This window comes from Ictidomys tridecemlineatus, chromosome 12 (assembly GCF_052094955.1).
Source record: "Ictidomys tridecemlineatus isolate mIctTri1 chromosome 12, mIctTri1.hap1, whole genome shotgun sequence".
Taxonomy (NCBI): domain Eukaryota; kingdom Metazoa; phylum Chordata; class Mammalia; order Rodentia; family Sciuridae; genus Ictidomys; species Ictidomys tridecemlineatus.
Genome location: NC_135488.1, coordinates 38,046,041 through 38,066,611, shown reverse-complemented (window position 1 = coordinate 38,066,611; position 20,571 = coordinate 38,046,041). Strand labels below are relative to the sequence as shown.

Genomic DNA, 20,571 nt, shown 5'->3' with positions numbered 1-20,571 from the left:
AGTCCTTATAGTGGGGCCACAGAAGGGAAGTACCCTGGGCCAAGGACACCACACACACACACACACACACACACACACACACACACACATACACACACACACACATACAGTTTTTCTATTAAAGAGACATGGGATCAGTCTGCCTTGCCAAGCCTGCAACTCACCTGCGGGCCTGATGAACTGTGGATTCAGTGGACCAGAACTAGAATCGCCAAAGGGTAATTGAATTATGGCTGAATGTTAGGTTCCTCTTATATGTTTAGTTTCATGCATATAAACAGTGACTACTTTTTCTGTGTTGTATATGGATTTTTGTGTGTGTGCCAGGGATGGAAACCCATGGCCTCACACGTGCCAGGCAAGCTCCCTGCTACTGAGCTATATCCCCAGCCCTACTGTAGGTGTCATGAGTATCTGCTACCCAGCTGGGTATACTTAAAGCCTTCTGAATATTAGGTATCTCCTGGTCCTCCTAGCCCTTGTTATTTATGTTTAATAAACACTTACTCACTGACCTGTACTTAACATGTCCTAAGAGACTGACCAGTTGCATTTACCTTCCTTTCCTCTGAATTTAGTGTTTTCAAACAATATAAAAGGGGCACATTTAAGAACGACGCTAAATTAGTCTCCTAAAATCAGGTTCTAAACAGGGCATGGTGACTCACACACCTGCAATTCAAGCTACTTGGGAGACTGAGGAAGGAGAATCACAATCACAAATCCAGTCTGAGCAGTTTAGCAAGACCCAGAGTTGGGGACAGAGCTCAGTGGTAGAGCACTTGTCCAGCATGCACAAGGCCCTGGGTCCAATTCCTAGTACCGCATAACAATTGGGTATGGTTCTGTGAAGCCATTGATTAATCAGTCCAGATGGGTGAAGTGTTTGGGAACCTTCTGGGAGCAAGTGTAGGTCTGTTCAGGTTTGTGAAGTTGTTTGTGAATCCACTTTGGGTTCCTGAAGGGTACTATACTGCGTGCTCAGGGCTGGTTTCTGCTCTTGGCTTCTCAGGAAAGAGACGTGCCCACAGAGGATGTTCCACAGACAATCTACAAGCTGCATGAGTCCTGGGCAAGTTGGTCTTAATGTTTTGCTCTTCTTGATCGGGCTGCAGCTCTGTGGCCAGGCCTAGAGTCGGCACCCAACAGTAGCAGGGGCACCTGGGTGGGTGTAAGCTCAGACTCCCAAGACGTAAGCTCAGACAGGGTCCCTTGATTTCTTTTTGCTATTTGCAGTTGACAGAGGAACTCTACCCAGCCTGAAGCACAGCTCTGTAATTCATCTGCTGCTCCAACCCGAGTTCCATACCCGGCTCCCAGTCCTGAGGCCCTGTGGGGTCTTGCTTCAATACATGACTTATTTACCTTTCTCCCCAGAGGAGTTGTACTAAGAACTTTGGGGGAGTCTTTCCTGCATAGAAGATTAGTGACTTAGAAGCTGTAATGATAACTCTGCCAGTGGAAGCGAGGAGGGAGAAGGAACGGGGCCTGCTGGTGGGTCAGCGGCCTGGGTCGCATGGCCATGCTGTGCATCCTCATGGGGCTTGGTGAGTCACTCCCTGTGACCTGTGATTGTTTCCACAGACACCAGGTTCCGGGTAGTTCTGCATGGTTGCTGGGTGTCAGCACATGCCCATTGGAAGTAGCTTCCTCAAATCCTCACGTAGGAACGCATCCAGCGTGCTCTCTGGGTTAAATGGGATCTCCGTGTATCATCGGCCTTTTGAAGGTTGAGTCTCCATTTCCATAGGCTTGGCCAATGTCATCTTGTTTTCTTCGTGGGGTTCGTGAGCAAAGACAGGCCTTTGAGTTGAGGGGTCGGGGTAGGCCAGGCTAACTTGGGGCCATCTTCTGGAACGGAGGTGACTGTGTGTCGTGGGCCCTAGGACATTCCAGAGGACTCCCTGAGCGGCGGAGGATATTCTTCAGACGGGACCTGGCCAGGCCAGCAAGCAGGGAAGACTCAGAAGAGAGCAAACTGTGCGGAGCCTGCCTCTCAGCCAGCCAGGGCTCCGACCAGACTTGAGATTGGGCTCATTTCCACCAGGCTGCTCCTGGGCCGCACTCTCGCGTGGCATCAGGCCAGGCGCTGGCAGAACAGAGGGCGTCTGCCATCAGGCAAACCCAGGGCAGAACAGGAGTGGATGTCCCAATAGCATCTAGGGACACATCCTTCCAAACATGTGCTACACTGAACATATGTATATACATATATGCACAAAAGTATCTGGGGCCGGTCCTCCATAGCTGTGGGCTCTGTATTAGTGAATTCAAGCAACCTCAAATCAAAAATATTTGGGGAAAAAAAATAAGAGGCAGTACTGAGCATGTACAGACTTTTCCCTCTATCATTATTCCCTAAACAATACAGTATAACAGCTATTCACATAGCACTTATGCTGTGTTAGATGTTGTCAATCATCTAGAGATGATTTAAAGTATATACGAGGGCCGGGCCCCTTGGAGCATGCCTATAATCCTAGTGACTTGGGAGGATGAGGCAGGAGGATCACCAAGTTCAAGGCCAGCCTCAGCAATTTAGCAAGGCCCTAAACCACTTAGTAAGACCCTGTCTGAATAATTAAAAGGGATTGGGGGTACAGTTCAGTGGTGATGTAGCCTAGGTTCAAACCCCAGTACCAAAATAAATAAGTAAAGTGTACAGGAGGATTTGTGTAGGTTCTATGTAAATATTACTTCACTTTATAGAAGAGACTTGGACATCTGAGGGGTTTGGTACCTTTGGGGGTCCTGGGATCCATCTCCTGCATATACTTAAGGATGAGTGTATTTCCTAAAAAGAGGTACTGTGCATGCTGTTTTGTGAACTGCCTTTACAGAATCAATAGATTGTGTTCCTTCTGCATGGTTGGGTTATTAGACATTCTTCCTTCACAGCAGTGTTCAGTATCGCTTTCCGCCATCTCTCCGGTGGCTATTGATTAGGTGGTTATCTACCTTTTGACATTTAGTAACATCATGACAGGAAACGTCCTTGTCTTCGCCTTTTTGCATCTGATCATTCCTTCCAAGTACTATCTCCAAAGTAGATTCCTGTGTACATACAAGATTCCTCCTTGGATATGTCCTGCTTGAAAAAATTCCTTTTTTCAGGCCAGGTTTTTTTTTTTTTTTCTTTTCCCATAAAATGATTTGTACCGAGAACTCATGCATCTTGGTCGACAGTATCTGTGTTATGCAAGGATTCACTCTAATTAGTCTCAGCAGAAGAGAATTTTAAGGCAGGACATTCAGGGCTGACAAAACTCTCGGAAGCTTGGCCCTTGGTCTGACATGCAAGAGCTACCCCAGAGTGACACTGCAGAGCTGGTCCTGGGCCACACTTCTTTTGCCATCCACACCTACTGCATGGAAGGCCGCACATGCCACTCAGCGTCCTCAGAGCTTGGAGGAGGGTCTGGGACACAAGCCAAGAGCTGGGAAGTCGGACTCCCAGGAGCCCTGCCTTGGAGGAGAGGCGCGTGGGAGTGGAGGGCGTACCTGGCTGTGTAACCTCCACCTTGAAGGACCCTTTGCTCTCCTGCCCTTTGCTCCCAGGTGGCGCGTGGACCATGATGAGCCTTCCACTGTGAGGAGTGGGTAGGAGGCACGAGTTAAAATGCTGCGAAGTTAATAGCTGGTTGTTTTTTCATGACTCATAATTGATCAGCAGTCAGTTTAGGAACAGTCTTTCTTTTGCCTTTTCCAACAGGCTTCTGTGGATTCAGGTGGCTGTGTGGTTCTGAGCCCCGCTCCCCAGGGGACTACTGCATCTTCCCTGGTTTGGGGGAAGCATTGCTGAGGAGGAATCCAGGAGAGAAGGTGGTTTTAGCAGCTCAGAGCACAGCGGGGGACTGGGAGGTGCTGGAGAGAGCCGATGGTCACACTCTTCTGACCCCAGCAGTGACTGTTGGCCCTCAGGGATGAAATGTTTAAAATGACCCCAAGCTCCATACCTTGCAGGCTCCCGGGAATGGTGGAAGAGGGAGGAGCCTTCTTTGCTCTGGGAACCAGTCTTGAGACAAGTATTGCTTGTATAGGAAACATTTTTTTTTTTAAAGAGAAAGTAGTAGTGATTGACATGTACCAAAGGACCAAATGATACTGTGGGTTTCTTTTTCTCCTTTTTTGGTGGTGTTGGGGATCAGACCCAGGGCCCCAGGGCACATGCTAGGCAGGCGCTCAACCACTGAGCTACACCCCCAGGCCACACCTTGGGTTTCTATGGTACCTTCTCTTTATTAATTTAAAGTAGTATTTGATTTATATAGAAGAGCTGTTTATATTTAATTTGGGGCTATGCACTGATTGTGCATTATGAAGTAAACTATAATAATTATTTTAACACCAGCAGCTTTCCTTTCAATACTTCTAACCATATAAAATGAGCTTCCTAAGGGTTTTTCTTTTTCTTTTTTTTTGCATGCAAGTACTGGATAATCAAGGCTGCCTAATACAAAACCCACCCCTCCCCCAAGATGTATTTTCACATAATAATAAAGTGGAAGTGTGCCTAGCTAGGAAGCAGCTCCCCAGCTGAGTGCAGCAGTGGTCTTTACCACCCGTGGAGTGGGTTTAGCAGTTGAAATAATTTCACCTCCATCATCTCATTTAGTCCTATGCTCGTCCTGTATGTTTAGAAATAAGGAATGAGGCTCAGAGTAGTGAAGTCACTTGGCTGGATCGCTCAGCAGGCAGAGCTGCACAGCTTTCTTCTCCCCGGGGTGCTGTGGGTGCCCTCACCCCTCCACTCTCCGAGGAACCATGTGACCTTCATCTTATTAACTTGGTGACTGTTGGGCCAGCATACAAGGGTGTCAGATGGCTTTTCCTCTCACTGTTCTTGTCCCTGTTTTCCAGAGAAGCCATCTGATACTGTGGGTTTCTTTTTCTCCTTTTTTGGTGGTGTTGGGGATCAAACCCAGGGCCCCAGGGAACATGCTAGGCAGGCGCTCAACCACTGAGCTACACCACAGTTGCTCCTGGAGGAGTGGTGGGGTGGGAAGGACATGGGCAGTGCAGACCTGACCTGCATGCACACCCCGAATGGATCCTGGCTGATTGGGTGCCCTTGGGTGAAGCCTTGGCCTATGTTGTCACTCTCTGGAGGTCATATGCCTACCCCCAGGGTTGGAGAGAAGAAAAGACAGTAGTTTGAATGCACATGGTGATAGGTCATAACCAATGTCCAGGAGTCTGTTGGAAACACTTGTATTATAACCAGGCCTTATTCTCCCCTGCCTGAATTAGCTTTTGGTTAAGGTGTTGCAGTTAAGATAGAGTAAGACTTGGTAGGGTGGAGATGCTGGGCAGCGGACGCTTGGTCTTAGGAGATGGGCAGCGTGGGAATGAGGTGGCAGCTATGGTTTAGTGGGGCTGGGCAGGACTCTGCTGCTGTGGGAGCACATGCTGGAGGCTCGCTTACTTCAGGCCTGTCTCAAAGTAGAGCTCAGGCTGCAAAGCCTCACCTCCCCATTCTGCTGCCGTGGGGCTCTCCGTGTCCCTTCCCCATCTGGAACATGGGAGGGAACTAGTGCTACCTCACAGAGTTGTGTAGGAATGAGATGGGGACCAGTGCCTGCCAGGTGCCAGGCACAGTGCTAGGCTCAGAATGAGCATGTGTATCAGTTCATCTTCTGTTGCTATTTCAAAATGCCAGAGACTGGGTACTTTATAAAGAAAAAGAGGTTTATTTAGCTCACAGTTCTGGTGGTTCAAGAGCATAGCACTGGCATTGGCTTGGCTCTAGTGAAGGCCTTCTGACCACATGACCACATGGTGTGTGGTATCACAATGGGAGCACATGCAGGAGACAGATCACATGTGAGATGGGAAGCAGGAGAGATTCAGGTGCCAGGCTTCCTCATTAGGACATCTCACTCTCACGGGAACTAACCAGGGTCCCACAAGAACAGCCCTAATTCCTATTGAGATGGCGCCCCCCTGTGACCTAATCACCTCCCATTAGGCTCCACCTCTTAAAGGCCCACCCTCTCCACACCCTCTTTGTGGGACCTGGTCAGTACCTAAACCACAGCAGCACATAGTTAGCCCTGGTTGTTAAGTCCTCCTTTGCCTTCTGTAGGAGTGACTTTCACATGGCTACTGTCTGGGAGAGTAAAACCTGAAAGGAGGGAGAAGTCAATGGAAAACAGTTGGCTGAGCATGTGCTATGCTCCGAGTGCTGTTAGGTACTTAAAGAGCATAGATTATCATTGTGGGTTAGAAGAGAAATGATTACCCATGTTTCACGGTGAAGAAACAGAGGCATAGGAAGGTGACAGTGGCTTGCCTGTCCCCAGGAGAGGAGACCTAGGGAGCTGGGAGGTAGGGGTGGTCCCTGAAGCTCCTGAGAGGGTGGCTTCAGGCTGGGGCTTCCCCTCAGATCCTGACGAGGCACTGGGTCAGCGGTCCCCAGGCACCAGGGTGGCCGTATCCTGAGACTTTCTGGCTTCTTGGGGGATCCCAAGTGAACTGCTCACCATGTGCTGGTGTGATTTTCTGAGGGAGCAGAGACTTCCCAAACATCATCTGTTCTTGTTTCGCCCCAATTTCTAAATAAATGCTTCTGTTGGAATAGCATGTTGGTAGTACAACAGTTCCTTGCTCTTCTGATGGACATACAGTGTACAAAGTTGTATTTCTGGCTCCTCATTGTCAACCAAACTTCTGAAATTCCCACCAGGTTCTCCTCGAGGGTGTGTTAGTCAGCTGCCTGTCACAGTAACAAATATCTGAGGAAACCAACTTATAGAGATAGAAGGTTTATTTTGGCTCACAGTTTTGGAGGTTCCAGTTCCATAATTGATTGGTTCCTTTTCCCTGGTGGGGTTACCCTATGGCAATAGAAGGGAGCATGTGACTGAGCAAAATGGATCACCTCATGGCCAGAAAGCAAAAGAGAGCAAAGAGAAGGCCAGAATCCTATAGTCCCCTCCAAGGCCACACGCCCCAGTGACCTGAAGACCTCCTACCAGGCCTCACCTCTTCCAGATTCCACCACTTCCCATAGCTCCTTCTTTGTTACCTAAACTTTAACACATGAGCCATCGGGGAGACACATATCCAAACAGAAACAAACGTGTTTGGTGTTTTAAATCTTTACATGACAGTAACTATGTTTTCACAATCCATCAGTAAGGAAAAGACCCATCAATAAAAAGACGCTGAGTTTTGAGGTTTGTGTAGATGACCTGGTATTTTATTAATCACCTCAGCCTCTACACATATCTGACAGTACCTGTGTATCTATGTGACATAATAGTGATTCCATTTCTGGATAGTGCTTGCACATCAAGGATTTACAAGTAAAGAATTAAGGACTGGGCTGGGTGGTGACACATACCTGTAATCCCAGGAGCTTGGGATGCTGAGGCAGGAGGATTGTGAGTTCAAAGCCAGCCTCAGAAACTTAGCAAGACCCTTTCTCAAAATAAAATATAAAAAGGGCTGGGGATGTGGCTCAGAGGTTAAGCACCCCTGGAATCAACCCTCAGTTCCAAAAATAAATAAATAAAAGAAGGATCAGTGTTTAGAGGTTTATTATTTTCAATATTTGTGGCCTTAACAGAGAAGTGCTTGTCTATAGTTTGCTTTTCCTCCTGGGTACTTTGCTTGCAATTCCAATAGGTTCCACCAGGGGGTGCCTGGGATCAGGATGGTTCTGTTTGTTGAGGCTCCACCCCAGCTATGAGATGAAATGTAGTTTTCTTTCTAGTACAAAAATGTTGTATTCAAAAATTAAGATTTTTCAAAGAAATAACGCAAACACAAATTCAAATACACTAAGATAGCAACTAAACTCCAGTGATTAATGACCACTCATCTGTATTTAATTCTAGATTTTCTTTTAGATTTCAGGAATTAAGAGCAATCTCAAGCATTAATCATGGTATTACTTACAAAAGGATTAAAGTGTGATAACATTTAGCATTAGAAATAGAATGTCTTGGCCACTAAAGGACCGTGGAGTACCCCAGACCACTCTTTCCCACTGGACTCACAGGAGGTTCTGAGACTCCTATGACATGTCCTGCCCCTCATTATCCCAATTTTGCAGGCACTGTGGTCTGTACTCACCTATAAGAGCTAACTGGGTGTCAAGCTAATTGGAGAAGGAAATATATAGCCACCAGAAACTCAAGCAGAAGTTTTCCATAGTTTGAATCTGGGATATCCCCAAAGGCTCATATATTAAAGGCATGGTCCCCAGTGTAGTGCTGCTGGGGAGTGGTGGAACCTTTAAGAGGTGGAGCCTAGTGGGAGGGCTTTAGGTCATTGGGAGAGGTGTGCTCTCAGTGGGGATGTTGGTACTCTGGTCCCTTCCACTTTCTCTCTTTTATACCTGGCCTCCCCTGGTATACACTCCAACTATGATGTACTGTGCTGCCACAGTCTAAAGCAGTAGGGTTAATTGGTCATGGACTGAAACCTCCAAAACTGTGATCAAAAGTAAACCTTTCCTCTTTTTAAGTTGATTATCTTGGGTAGTTGTTATAGTAACAGAAAGCAGATTGCCACAACTGCTTTTAAACAAAAGACATCTGATGGATGTTGTAGACCCACTGGTAAAAGTGCACATCTCTTCATTCTGTCCGGTGTTCCTTCACTTTGCAGCCAAAGAGGCCCCTGGAGAGTACACAGTCTAACCGAGGCTGTGGGTCTATGGCATAAGTGCAGCAAGGTGCTGGGTGAAGGCAGTGGGGTCTCCTGGGGGGGGTGTGTGGGGGCCGAGGTGTAGGCACAGCTCACACTTAAGCTGGGTCTTCCCTGGCATCTGGGTTCTTGAGGTAGAGCGAGGCTGACCACTGGACAGGGACACACAATGCTGAGGACCCATTAGAGTTTTGGAGCCGAGGCAAGGGTTTTCATTTCTTTTCAAATTCAAAGGAAAACATGATCTTTAGGTCCAGGAAAATGTTTTACTATGTCATGTTAATATATTCATCTCTATACTGACTCAGATAGGCTCTGATTAGATTTTTTCCCCCCAACAGAGGAAGAACACTTGAAGCAAAAGTTCCTAGGGCCCAAGGAAGTCAGACCGTCAACCTGGGTAGGAGTGGGACGCAGGGTCCTTGTGACCCAGGGAACTGCCTGGGCAGAGTCACGGAGGCAGTAAAGACCCAGTACACGGGGGTTCAGCTGGTGACTTGGCTTCATGGTGCATGGTGCCCACGGGGCAGGAGGTGCAGCCAAAGTCGTTCGTACAATAAAGAGAAACACCCCTTGTTCCTGCAGGCTCAGGACAGAGCTCCAGGCCCACGTGCCTGTGACTTGGGGATTCCAGACAATGGGATACCTGGGAATCTTAGGACCTGTGGAGTTTTAGCTAAGCCAGAAAAGGATGGATTTTCCAAATACTAATTGGGGATGTTCTGGTCCCTGTCCCAGTGTGGTCCCCTGGTGATGAAATGAGCCTTCCATTTATAGCTGTGCTTCCTCGTCTCTCTGTGGGGAGAGTCGCTCACACAGGTTTGCAGAGGGCCTGGCCTCTGAGTGCAAGAGTACCTTTCCTTCTCCTTAACCTGCTGGCCTGGCCCAGCCCCCGAGCAGCCCGGCCTCCCCCTGCAGTCTGACTCCGGAGTCCTGGGTGGGGCTGTCTGGGCCCAGTAAGCTCTGCAGGGGCTTCTGCTGTGCAGGGGGCTGGGAGGTGCCATCTTCACCCCAGTGTCTGTGCCTGGACTTCCAAGAACAGGGCTGCCACCTTCCTTCAGGAGGAGGAGCCTGAGAGCTTGCTGGGGAGGTTCCTGGGCTGGCTGCACCCCCATCCAGTTGCAGAAACATAAACAGTCCTCTGTCCTCGACTCCCATCTTCCTGGACTGCTCTTCCTTTTGGCTCAGAGTGACAGGGAGGGGCGGCCCCTCCACAGCCAGAGTGCACAGTGCTGGCTTCCTGGCTCTGGTTTGTCAACACACAGGGCCGCAGCCGTGAGCACCATGCTGTGATTTGAGGCCCCACTGAAGGGAGGCCACGTCTTCCAGCATCCCCTGATGGGGACACGGTCGCATGTGTAAATCTCACACAGTAGGTTGGAGTGCGTGCTGCTGCGAATGATGCAAACCCAGGGGCTGTCACTGGTTTGTGGAGATAGCATCTGAGTGGAACTAGAAGAAAGAGTCCCATTGCTACAGGTAGGAGCTGCAGGAGGTATTTCCAGGCAGGAGAAGAGTCCATTGTGCATAGGACCGGCTGGGCCTGATGGGACAGGGGACAGAAGGTGTGGAGGGCTGCATAAGGCAGAGGAGTTTAAAAGTAGACTGAGTGGGGCGCAGTGGTGCCTGACATCTGAAGCAAGAAAATCATGAGGCCAGCCTGGGCAGCATAAGGAGACCCTTGTCTCAAAAAAAGGGAAGAAAGAAAGAAAAAAATCTAAATTATAAGCAGGCTGTAGCCAAACTGGGGAAGTCCTGGAGGAGAGTGCTGGTACCCCTTGGTGGTGGTGTTCTGGGGAACTGCAAGGCGGCTGCTGAGTTGAGGCTTTTGGAACCAGCTGTGCCTGGCATGGTGGAATTTGCAAGAACCGTGCCTGAGTGCAAGAAGTGTACATCCTAGTCGTCTTCCTGCAAGACAGACAGTGCTTGGGAGGTCATTCCACTTGTGATTGCATCAAAGAAGGGACACCTAGGAATGGCACTCAGGAACTGTGAAGGACATTGGCACAGTTTTACTGGGGACACAAAAGAGCCATGGCATAAATGGAGAGATTCAGCATGTTCTATTCAGGGAGGGATCAATATCTTCAATGTTTGCATTTTCCCTAAATTAATTTATGGATTTAATGCCATTTCCAGCCAGAATCTGGGGGGATCACTTTCCAGATATTAGACCATTATAAACTTTAATAAGTTGGTCAGTTTGCTATTGGGGTGAAAATAGATAGCACATTCATAGAACAATCTAGAAGGTGCAGAAACTAGAATTTAATAGACTTAGTTAATTGGAAACACTTGGGAAGACATCAGGTTCCCCACTCAGCTCAAACCCCACAATAAATTACACATGGGTCAAAATTTTAAATGTAAAAAATGAAACCATTAAAGTACTCAGAGAACATTCAGGTGAGCACAGAATTACAGGATGAGAAGCTGTCTTTCTACACATGGTGCCAGAGACAGAAGCCACAGGCCAATGTTGTTTTATTTGAACATCACAGGGAAAATAAACTTCTGTATGTCTAACGAAAAAAATGAAAGATAAAAGAAAAACAAAATGAAAGGTGATACACTGAGAAGAATGCGTACTACCTGTAAGACAGGCACCTGCTACATCAACAGCTCTGATAACCTGTATGAATGCTTCTGATTTTGAATGAACTTACAATAAGAAAGTGGATCAAGGACAGGAATTCACCAACGAGTAAATGGCAGTAAATGAAAGACAGTTATACATTCATCAAATAGGTGTCTACAAAATTAAGATACGATGTCAATTTTTCATATCAAATCACCATATTTTGGGGGTGTTGTTTGTTTCGGGGGGAGGCTGGAGCAAGCTGGGTGTGTGTGTCAAGGACTCTCTTTGGACTTTGGAAGGGGAAGATGTCAGCTTTCTGCCAAGCGGTTTGGCAGTCTGTCTCAAAATCTTTAAAAGAGCTCCTTCTTTGATCCTGGTGATTCTGTTTCTAGGAACGTATCCCAAGGAAACGGTTAAACCTGCAGCCAGAGACTCCTAGGCAAGGATGTTCGCCACCATGTTATTTATAAAGGGGAGCGTTTGGAGGCCATTGGAACACCCAGTCGTGGGGAATGACTCACTGCGAGGCCCGAGTGCAGCAGCGGGGCCTTGGGAACAGTTCTGGAGGACGCTTAGTCACACAGGGAACTTCATGATCTAGGGCTAAATGGAGAAGGCAGGAAGATGGGGGGCTGGAGCGGAAGGCAGAGGAGGCCTGTGCGGAAGAGGCGGGGGCCAGTGTGCGCTCAGGAGGCAGCAGGAGCTGGGTGTGTTGGAGAACGGCTCGTCCTCGTTTTTTTTTTCACGTTGCCTTCCTTGAATTTTGATGGAGCAGACACTGGATACAGGGTGCTACCGTTCAGGCTGTGTTTGGAGAAGATGGAGAGAAGGTCTGGCTAGTCTGTGCCAAGAAAGGGGGTGCTAGCACTCTGCAGGCTCTCACTCGGGGTAACAGACCTGACGCTCTGCCTTGTGTCCTTAGGCACCCTGGGAGCTGCTGTGTGTGTGTCCAGTGTCCTCCTCACCCAGCCCTCCCGCCCCCGCTCCTAGTGTATGTGAGGGATCAGGAAATCCAAAACCAAACCACAGAAAAAATTTAGGATGTGGAATTCTTAAAATTAAAAAAAAGGGATGCAAAACTCTTTAAAGAAAAGATTGTGCTCTACTTAAAAACAAATAGATACGTGATTGTGTGTGTGTGTGTGTGTGTGTGTGTGTGTGTGTGTGTGTAAAAGACTGGAAAGCAGCATGCCCAAGTGGTATTTCTTTTTAGCGCTGGCAGACTGATGAGAAATCTATTTTTTTTTCTTATGAGCAGCATGGATTACTTTTTTAAAAAAACAACCTTATTGCCAGGCAAAGTGGTACATGCATGTTATACCCATGGCTCAAGAGGCTGAGGCAGGAAGGTCTCAAGTTCGAGGCCAACCTCAGCAATGTATCGAGGCCCTAAGCAACTCAGAGAGACCCTGTAGCAAAATAAAAAAAATATAAAATGAAAAGGGCTGGGGATGTGGCTTAGTGGTTAAGAGTCTCTGGATTCAACCCCCAGTTTGAAAAAAAAAACAGCTTTATTGTGGAATAATTGATATATAATTTGCATACATTGAAGGTGCTCAGTTTGATAAGTTGTGACATAGGGTACACCTTGTGAGACCAACCTTGCAATTAAGATAGTGCACATATCCATAGCCCCCAAAGTTCCTTAGGCTCCTCTCCCTTCATCCCCAGTTCTTCTGCAAGGCAATCACTGACCCTCCCTTGGTCACTATTCTGATTCAGCATTTCCTAGAATTTTGTTGGAATGGAATCATGCAGTGTGTGTTTTCTTTAGCATCTTTCATTCCAGTCATTTTGCCATTCTTCTAGGGAGCTGAGTGTGTCAATTGTTCATTCCTCCTCATTGCTGAATAGTATTCCAGTGTATGGATGTAGCACAGTTTTCTCAGTCCAAAGAATGACTTAATAAAAATATCCACCTTTTGAAGCCTGCCCCAAGTCTGGCTTGGGTCCTGGGTGTTTGTTCCTTTCCATTTGGTCTTCTCTGGAGATTTGGGGGAGGTTCCCCAGGCCTGACAGTGACCCTGAGAATAGCAGACTGGTAAGCCCAGAGGGTGCATGCACCATCAGGAGCCAAACACAGGGCTCTGGCAAGCCTTTGAACTCTTGAGTGCAAATAAGGTGTATCCTCATAACCGGAGCTGTGGTGGCAAGGAGGCTTGGTGCTGGTCAGTAGGCATTTTGAAGAATTGCCCTTGCACTTGGCCTCCAGCAGAGTTCAAGGTATTGCCGAAAGAGCTTGACCTCTCTCACAGATTGGTGTTGACTAGCTTTTGTGTACCTCTCCTGTCCTTGCCTGGCACCATGAATGGCTGGCAGCTCCCTCCCCGACCTCCACCAGCAGACCTGCCTCTCGGCCCAGCTGTCATGCTGTGCCCAGCCCCCTGTAGCTCTTGTCCTTCACCCGGGGGAGCTGACAGTCCTCTTCCTCTGTTCCTGGGTGATTTTTCATGTCTCCCCTGTTTCCTGGATTAGTAAGAACCCAGAAGCTCCTCCAGGGCTCCAGGTGACCCCGGGGCTCTGGACAGAGTCACGTTCTTCCAACCCCAGGCAGAGTGGCAGCTGTGGCCTGCTCCCCACCCCCATGCCTTGCCATCGTGTCTCTGGGGGTCCCAGGAGGTACCTCCCACATCTCAGGAGTGAGTCCACCTTGATGCTCTGCTCTGTCCACCTGCCAAGGGCCGCTGTCAGGGCCCAAAGAGAACCCTTAGCGACTTCTGGTCCGTGTAGAAAGGGGGCCGCCAGGGCAGCTCCTCTTTGAGGCTCTGTGTCCCCTCGTCCCTGGGCCTGAGTGTCCTGAGGCTGGGGTGTGATGACCTTATCAAGGCCATGCATGACAGGTCAGACCTAGGCCTTGGGCCAGGCCAGGCATTGGACACTCCCATCCTGGCTGAGCTCTTTCCTCTCATTATTTCCCTACCCTCCACACCCTGTGCCACCCCTTCACCAGAGCTACTTGTCCTTGCAGTGACTGTGTCCGTGAGTAGGGCACTGATCTGGGGGCCTAGGTCGGCTCCAGACCATACACACCTGCCCCTGGGCACCTGCTGGCTCTGGGCACTGCTCCGTGCGGTGGGAGCAGCCTCCTCTTTCTCCTCTCCCCGGGGCCCTAGATGCCTGGAATGACCCAGGGGCTGGGGGTTGCTGCACATGGTCTGCCCATGGAGAGCTGCTGATCGCACCTGTGCACAGAGCCTCAGTCCTCAGGCATCTGCTCAGGCCCTTGGCCCAGTGGAAACACCAGGGGAGGGGCCTTTGGGGAGGGCCCTGGTCACGGACACCAGCGTGAAAAGTCAGCTCTGTGAGCTGGGAACTGGCCCCCGAGGAGGTGGGGGTCTGGGGCTGGACGGGGCCAGGACTCCTCTCCTTCCCGCAGGGGCTCCTAGTTTTTGAAATATCTACCTTGGGGGTGGAAACGAGCAGTCAGCTGGCCTGGCCAGCGTCCAGCCGGGTAACCTTAGAGCCACCACCAGCGGGGATCAGACTCAGCTTATGTAACCCGAGGGCCGGGTGCGGGTGAGCCCGGAGCTGCAGGGGGAAGCTCCTGTGGGGCTCGGCCCTCCCGGTCCCCAGGTAATGGTGCTGTCCCCTTGCCTGCATCATGGCTGGGTGCAGCCCAGGAAGTGAGCTGGGGGGCTGCTGCTTAGCTTGGTGGGGGTCTGGGGTGGGGTGGGCGGGCCCCGACAGGTGTCTCAGTGGCTCCTTCCCGTGGCTGAGGACACCCAGTGGTGTGGTAACGCCTGTGTGTGCACAGTGGCTTCTGTGTGCCACGTGGGCATGACATCCTTGTCTCCGTGGAAACCTGCTCTGGGTTGCTTCACCTGGGATGGAGGTGCCCAGGTGACCGGAGTGGATTTTGGTGCCGCTGGCTGAGGAGGTGGGGTTGAACCTGGCCCTGGAGAAGCCTGACGGGAGTCATTTCACGGAAGCGTCCTCCGGGCACTTTGGCTCCTGCCTCCTGGCCCTGGCCTGGCTCCTGACCAGGGCGCATGGCAAGCGGGTCAGACCACACAGTCAGGTGGTGATGAAAGCCTGTGTCAAAGAGGTGACTTCTTTGTTTTTGTACCAGGGATTGAACCCGGGTGCTGAACCACTGAGCCGCATCCTCAGCCCTTGTTTTATATTTTATTTAGAGACCTGGTCTCACTGAGTTGTTTAGGGCCTCGCTAAGTTGCTGAGGCTGGCCCTGAACTTTCAGTCCTCCTGCTTCAGCCTCCGGAGCCGCTGGGATCACAGGCGTGCGCCACCACAGCCCTGGGTTCCCTCCCTGGTACCCAGGACAACAGCAGCAGATCTCAGAAGCAGCCCTGCGAGGTGGGTCTTGCTGGTGTGTTGGTTCCGAGGGTCATGGAGGCTCAGAGCACGTCGGTACCTTGCCCCTCCCCGTGCATTGGTCAGGGCTTTATGCGCCTCAACACCTCGGTTTCTCCTTGAATGCACAGACCCACCTTTGGAGGGAGGTGTGGCCTGTAGTGACTAAGGGAGCAGTCGGTGAGAGCCTGTCTGCCTGACTGCATGCCCATGGCCTGCGCCCTCAGCCCTGCCTCAGCGTGCTGCACGGGCTCTCTGCAGTCCAGCCAGAGCATGTCTTGTGTCTGACCACTCGACACCAGCCCCTTCCCACACTCTCTGCAGGGTCCAGCCTTGGCCCTCCCTGTTCTCCAATCACACCATACACTGCAGGCCTTGTGCAGGCCTCTCTGCCTGGGGCTGCCCCCCTGGCCCACTGGGCCTACTGTCTGCAGGCCACCTGGAGGCAGGTTGGCCGGGCTCTTCTCCCTCTGTCACCTCCTGGACAGAAGTGACCGTTCCCTGGCTGCTTCCCCTCTAGTGCTCCATACCTACCTGTCACAAGTGAGTTACACGTTGTCTGCCTCCCCCACAGACTGGTTTCTTGAGGGTGGGGACCACTACACCTCAGGTTCTGGAGACATGCAGAAGGACATACAGTAGGTGCTCAGTAGACTGTTTCTGCATCTGGTTGAGTGGAACTGTGAATTCGCAAACTCTCTGTTCTCTTCTGATCTGGTGCTTTTATGTCTGGGAACTTTGGCAATATTCTCAGACTTCCCTGCGTGCTCAGATGAGTGAAGAGGAATCACGGGTTTCTGTTGAAGCCTGGGATGGAGCTCTGCCTTGGTAAACTCTGAGCCTAAGGCTGGGTGTCTGAGTGAGTTCAACATTTGGGCTCATCTACCAGTGTGATTTGGTGGAGGTGGCCATAGGCCTCAAAGCTGCCTCCAGATCCACCGTCAGGGACTGGCTGCTCTCTGGTGCCCATGGGTGCCTTGCAGCCGTTCTCTGGGCCCTGCTTCTGGGTGCCTCAGCGTGAGTCAGAGCATGTGCAGCGTGGGCTTGTGCAGGTGGCAGGGAGCCCAGAATTAGCTCAGCTGCACTTGAGCAGGACTGCCGTGGGGAGGGGAGGCTGGGCCAGGCGCAGCCCTGAGCTGCGGGGGAGGCCCACTCTCAGGACCCACCACGGGTACCAGGGTGTGCCGGGAAAGCCCACCTTGTGCCTGGCGCATGCCCAGATGTAGATGAGCAGCGGGCCAACGGGGCAGATTTCACGTAGCCAACTGAGACAGATTGGGTGCCGGCCAGGCCTGGCCAGGTCCGCCCAGGCGTGGGCAGGGAGGTGTGGGCAGGGAGGTGTGGGCATCACCGTGCTCAAGGGCTCATGGTCTGGCAGGCTTGGCCAGCTCAGGGTCTTTGCTTGGTCACAGCACACAGTCAGGCAGGCTCTGCCCTCACCTAAGCCAGGCCAGCACCTACGGGCGGGCCCCGCCCCCATGTGGCATTCTCCTGCACTCTGCAGAAAGTTCCTTTGTTTTCAAATGGAGAGAATTATTAGCACAGGTACTTAAGTAGATTGCAAAATGTGTTATTCTTCCTGGCACTTTTTCCTGCTTGTCCCTGTTTGTGGCACCGGTGTGTTGCCAAGGATGCCAATGGTTGTCATCTGAGAAAACAGGGAAGTCACCCTTGTCACCCCGCCAGTCACAAAACACAAGGGCCGGCTCCATGCCTTCCGGGAGCGTGGAGGGAGTGAGCTGGACGGCTCGGTGAGAGAGTTCATCACAAGTGTGGCGGTGCTCTAGACAAAAGACGCTTCCAAAGGTTCTGGTATGCGATTGGAGCCTGTGGCGTTACCTCGGGTGGTTCCTGTTGCCATGAGGGGCCCCTGGAGAGCACAGCGATTGGTGGGCTGGGGGTTCTGGGGGTTCATTCATGGGAACAGCAGAGCCTCGATGGTTCTCAGGGTACCCCTGGAGGCTGGGCCATGCGCTCTCTGCCGTGGTGTGCTGGTCTGGCGGGCACAGGCATATGGGTTCAGGAGGCCACGGTGGACTGGCTCTAGCGTTGCCGAGTGGACCCAGTGGGCGACTTGGCCCAGCCTGTCCTGCAGGGGCTGTCTCTTCCTGCCCTGGCACCCCCAGGTTAGATCTGGCCTCTTCACTGATCCGTGGACAGGGGAGGATGTTAGGAGAGGTGGACGGGAACCTTTGGACCCTGCACAGGAAGCAGGTGTTGTCATCCATGAGAGCTGGAGCGCAGGGACAGTGCTTCCGTGGGCCTTGTCCCTCCAGTGCCTGACGTGCTGCTTGCACACGGAGGCCCCTCAAGAAAGCTCTGCTCGCCACCCTTCTCATGGGCCAGGCCCCACGTGCTGTGGTGTCAGTGTGCCCCTAGTCCAGGAAAATCTTCTCATCTGTTCCTTTTTTTTTTATTTTTATTTTTTAGTCGTAGTTGGACACAATACCTTCGTTTTATTTCTTTATTTTTATGTGATGCTGAGGATGGAACCCAGGCCTCGCACATGCTAGGCGAGCGCTCTACCGCTGAGCTACAGCCGCCCCCCCCCCATTCTTTTCAAAGCACTGTGTGTATGTGTGTACGTAAGGTCTTGTTTGACCCCATGGTGTCCGCCGTGAGGTGGGCAAATCCTGTTTGAAGGATGAGATGCCTGAGGCTCTGGGAGTAGAAGGGATGTGCCTGTGCTGGGGACAGAGTCTCAGGCATGGGCTCCCCTCCCTTGGGCTCAGCACCTTGCCCAGGGCCTGCTGCTCACTCCTGCCTGGCACTGTCCCACCAGGAGCGCTGCCTGCACCCTCTCCACCTTTCTTTGAAAAATCAGAGTTTTCTCAGATTTTTCTGATTCTCTGTGCCCAGCGAGTGCCTTGGAACCCGAGTCTCGAAGGTAATTCCACGCACCTTTGAGCTAACCTTTATCTGCATCGTTTCTTCCATTCCTCCTGCCAACTGTGAGGGTAGGAACAGTGATTAGCTCCTTAATAGGCCCTTGCTGAGGTCACCCTACAGAAAGGCCAACAGACCTAGGTCTCCTGGCTCTGGCAGCAGGTGTGGGGTGGGGACGCCTTAGGTCTGGCCCTCGGACCCTCAAGGCTGCTCCTTGTTTGGGGGGAACGGCTGTCATTGTGGGCAGAGCTGGCTTGGGTTTCGTGGGTCCTTGGAACAGAGGTTTGGGGAATTTCACAGAAGGCGTTTCCAGAGAAGGTGCTGCAGTCCGTTCTCCTCTGGGAGCATGTGAGGTGGCCTGATGGGCAAGGGGTCTCTGAAATCTGCTTCCTCCAAGTGGGAGCTGCTGGAGTGGGGCTGGGGAAGGAGCCGAGGTGGAAAGAACACAAATTGGAGGGGAGGGATTGGAAGGATCGTCTAGGGGGTTGTGGGGGACAGCAGGTGTCCCTGCGAAGGAGGCATGTACAAGTTTCCTCCCCCAGGATTAAACTCCCCCTTTCGAAAGCTGCTTCAGCCCTGCCCCCTACTCCTTCACCATTGACTTCCCCAGTCCTATTGCTGGCCCTCTGCCCCTCCCACTGCCGGGCTTTGTGACTGGGGTCAGGCTCTGCGAGTTCACAGGTGGAAAGGGAGCCAGAAGAAAGAGCAACGTGGCCAGGTGGCTCAGGGTGTGCTCACAGATGGCACGCTCAGTGCCAGGTCCCTGCTCCCCAGGGAGGCATTGCCAGTCTTGGAGTCGGGTTTCAGTGGGCCTTAGAGCTGCAGGTAGGTCAGCAGGAAGGTGCTGGAGGGAGGAAATGCCATTAGCCAGCCTGTGCACACATCCTGCAGCCAGAGAGCACCTGGAGTGCACTTCCAGGTTTCAGGAGCAGGGGCTGGATGACAGTTGCTTGGGTCCACATTACGTGGAAAGATCTAGAACCTCCTCTGAGATCTTTCATCTAATAATCGTGGCTGGTTGCTTTCTCAGACACAGAATAAGGATTTTTTTCCACACCTGCCCACTTCTTGTAAGCTAGAGCAGTTACATGCAAATCGGAAGAAAATTGAACCAAAATAAAATCTTCTGAACAAATAAGTGCCCCTGGAGGAGGAAATCTAATGAAAATATGAGACCAGAAGCTGAAGAATCTGCTGCTGCTTTCTGGGGCTTGGGAATTTCATGGCGTTGCAGAAACCTGACTCTGAAATTGCCTGACAGCTTCCTGCCAGACTCCTGAATCTTCATGGGAGAGTTCTCCCCGGCGCCTCCTCCAAGGGAGTTCAGCTTCTGAGATGCTGATTCACTGCGTGAGGCTTAAAATCAGGACACATTTATACATTCTGTTACTGTGTGCTTGCAGGAAGTGCTTAAATGTAGGGTTGGGCAAGCCATGTCTTGGACAGGGAGCTTTTTCTGTGGGTAGCCCTCTGAACCTTCAGCGTTATTGTGGCTCATTATACAAATGAATATAGGATCTCACTTCAGGCTGAGGAAATAGGTGAGGTATTAATGAAATTCCTCTTGGTACGTGTGGATTTCAAGTGGAAATTGCGAGGCTCAGTCCACTTCTCAAGTGCAGGTTCCAGCCTTTGTAGATTCTGAATGTTGTTGTATCACTGACCACCGAGGGAGGCAACACCGGAGAGAGGAAGATCCTTGGCTGGTGAGCCTCCTTGGAAACCCACGTCCTGGTCTGTTGTGCAGGACAAGTGCCAGCTTGTACCAGGAAGGTCAGGGACAGCCTTTTGAGGTATTTATCTGACTGATAGGCATTCAGAGCAAGAGGCTGAGTTGGCTTTGGGTTTTTATTGGGGCTGATAAAATCTTCCTGCTGCTTGCAAGCTGTTAGGTTTACAGGGCCTCTGCAGGCTGCAGGGTGAGAGAAGCTGTGGAATCACCTAGCTGCATAGCCAGAGGGACTGCTGGCCTCTCCCCAACCTGGATCTTTCCTTGTGATGCCAGGGGTAGGCATTTGCTAGAGATAATACCCTGTTGGAGGACTGACTTGTGAATTAGCCAGTTTTCTCTTACGGTAACAAATAACCTGAGATGATGATCTTACAAAGAGAAAAGGTTTAGCGGTTTGGGAGGTTTC

At 51.1% G+C, this 20,571-nt stretch overlaps 1 protein-coding gene across 14 annotated transcripts in view; it reads left to right on the top strand.

The window, feature by feature from the left end:
- Tsga10 (testis specific 10) overlaps nucleotides 1-20,571 on the top strand; it is a 291,349-nt gene that overhangs the window by 162,262 nt on the left and 108,516 nt on the right. Inside the window, exon 1 of one of the 14 annotated variants that reach the window (XM_078028541.1) lies at nucleotides 15,531-15,550. The exons of the other annotated variants lie outside the window; for them this stretch is intronic. The gene's annotated coding sequence lies outside the window, so the exon portion shown is untranslated. Of the gene's footprint in view, nucleotides 1-15,530; nucleotides 15,551-20,571 lie in introns of those variants that run through there. 14 annotated transcript variants of the gene reach the window in all.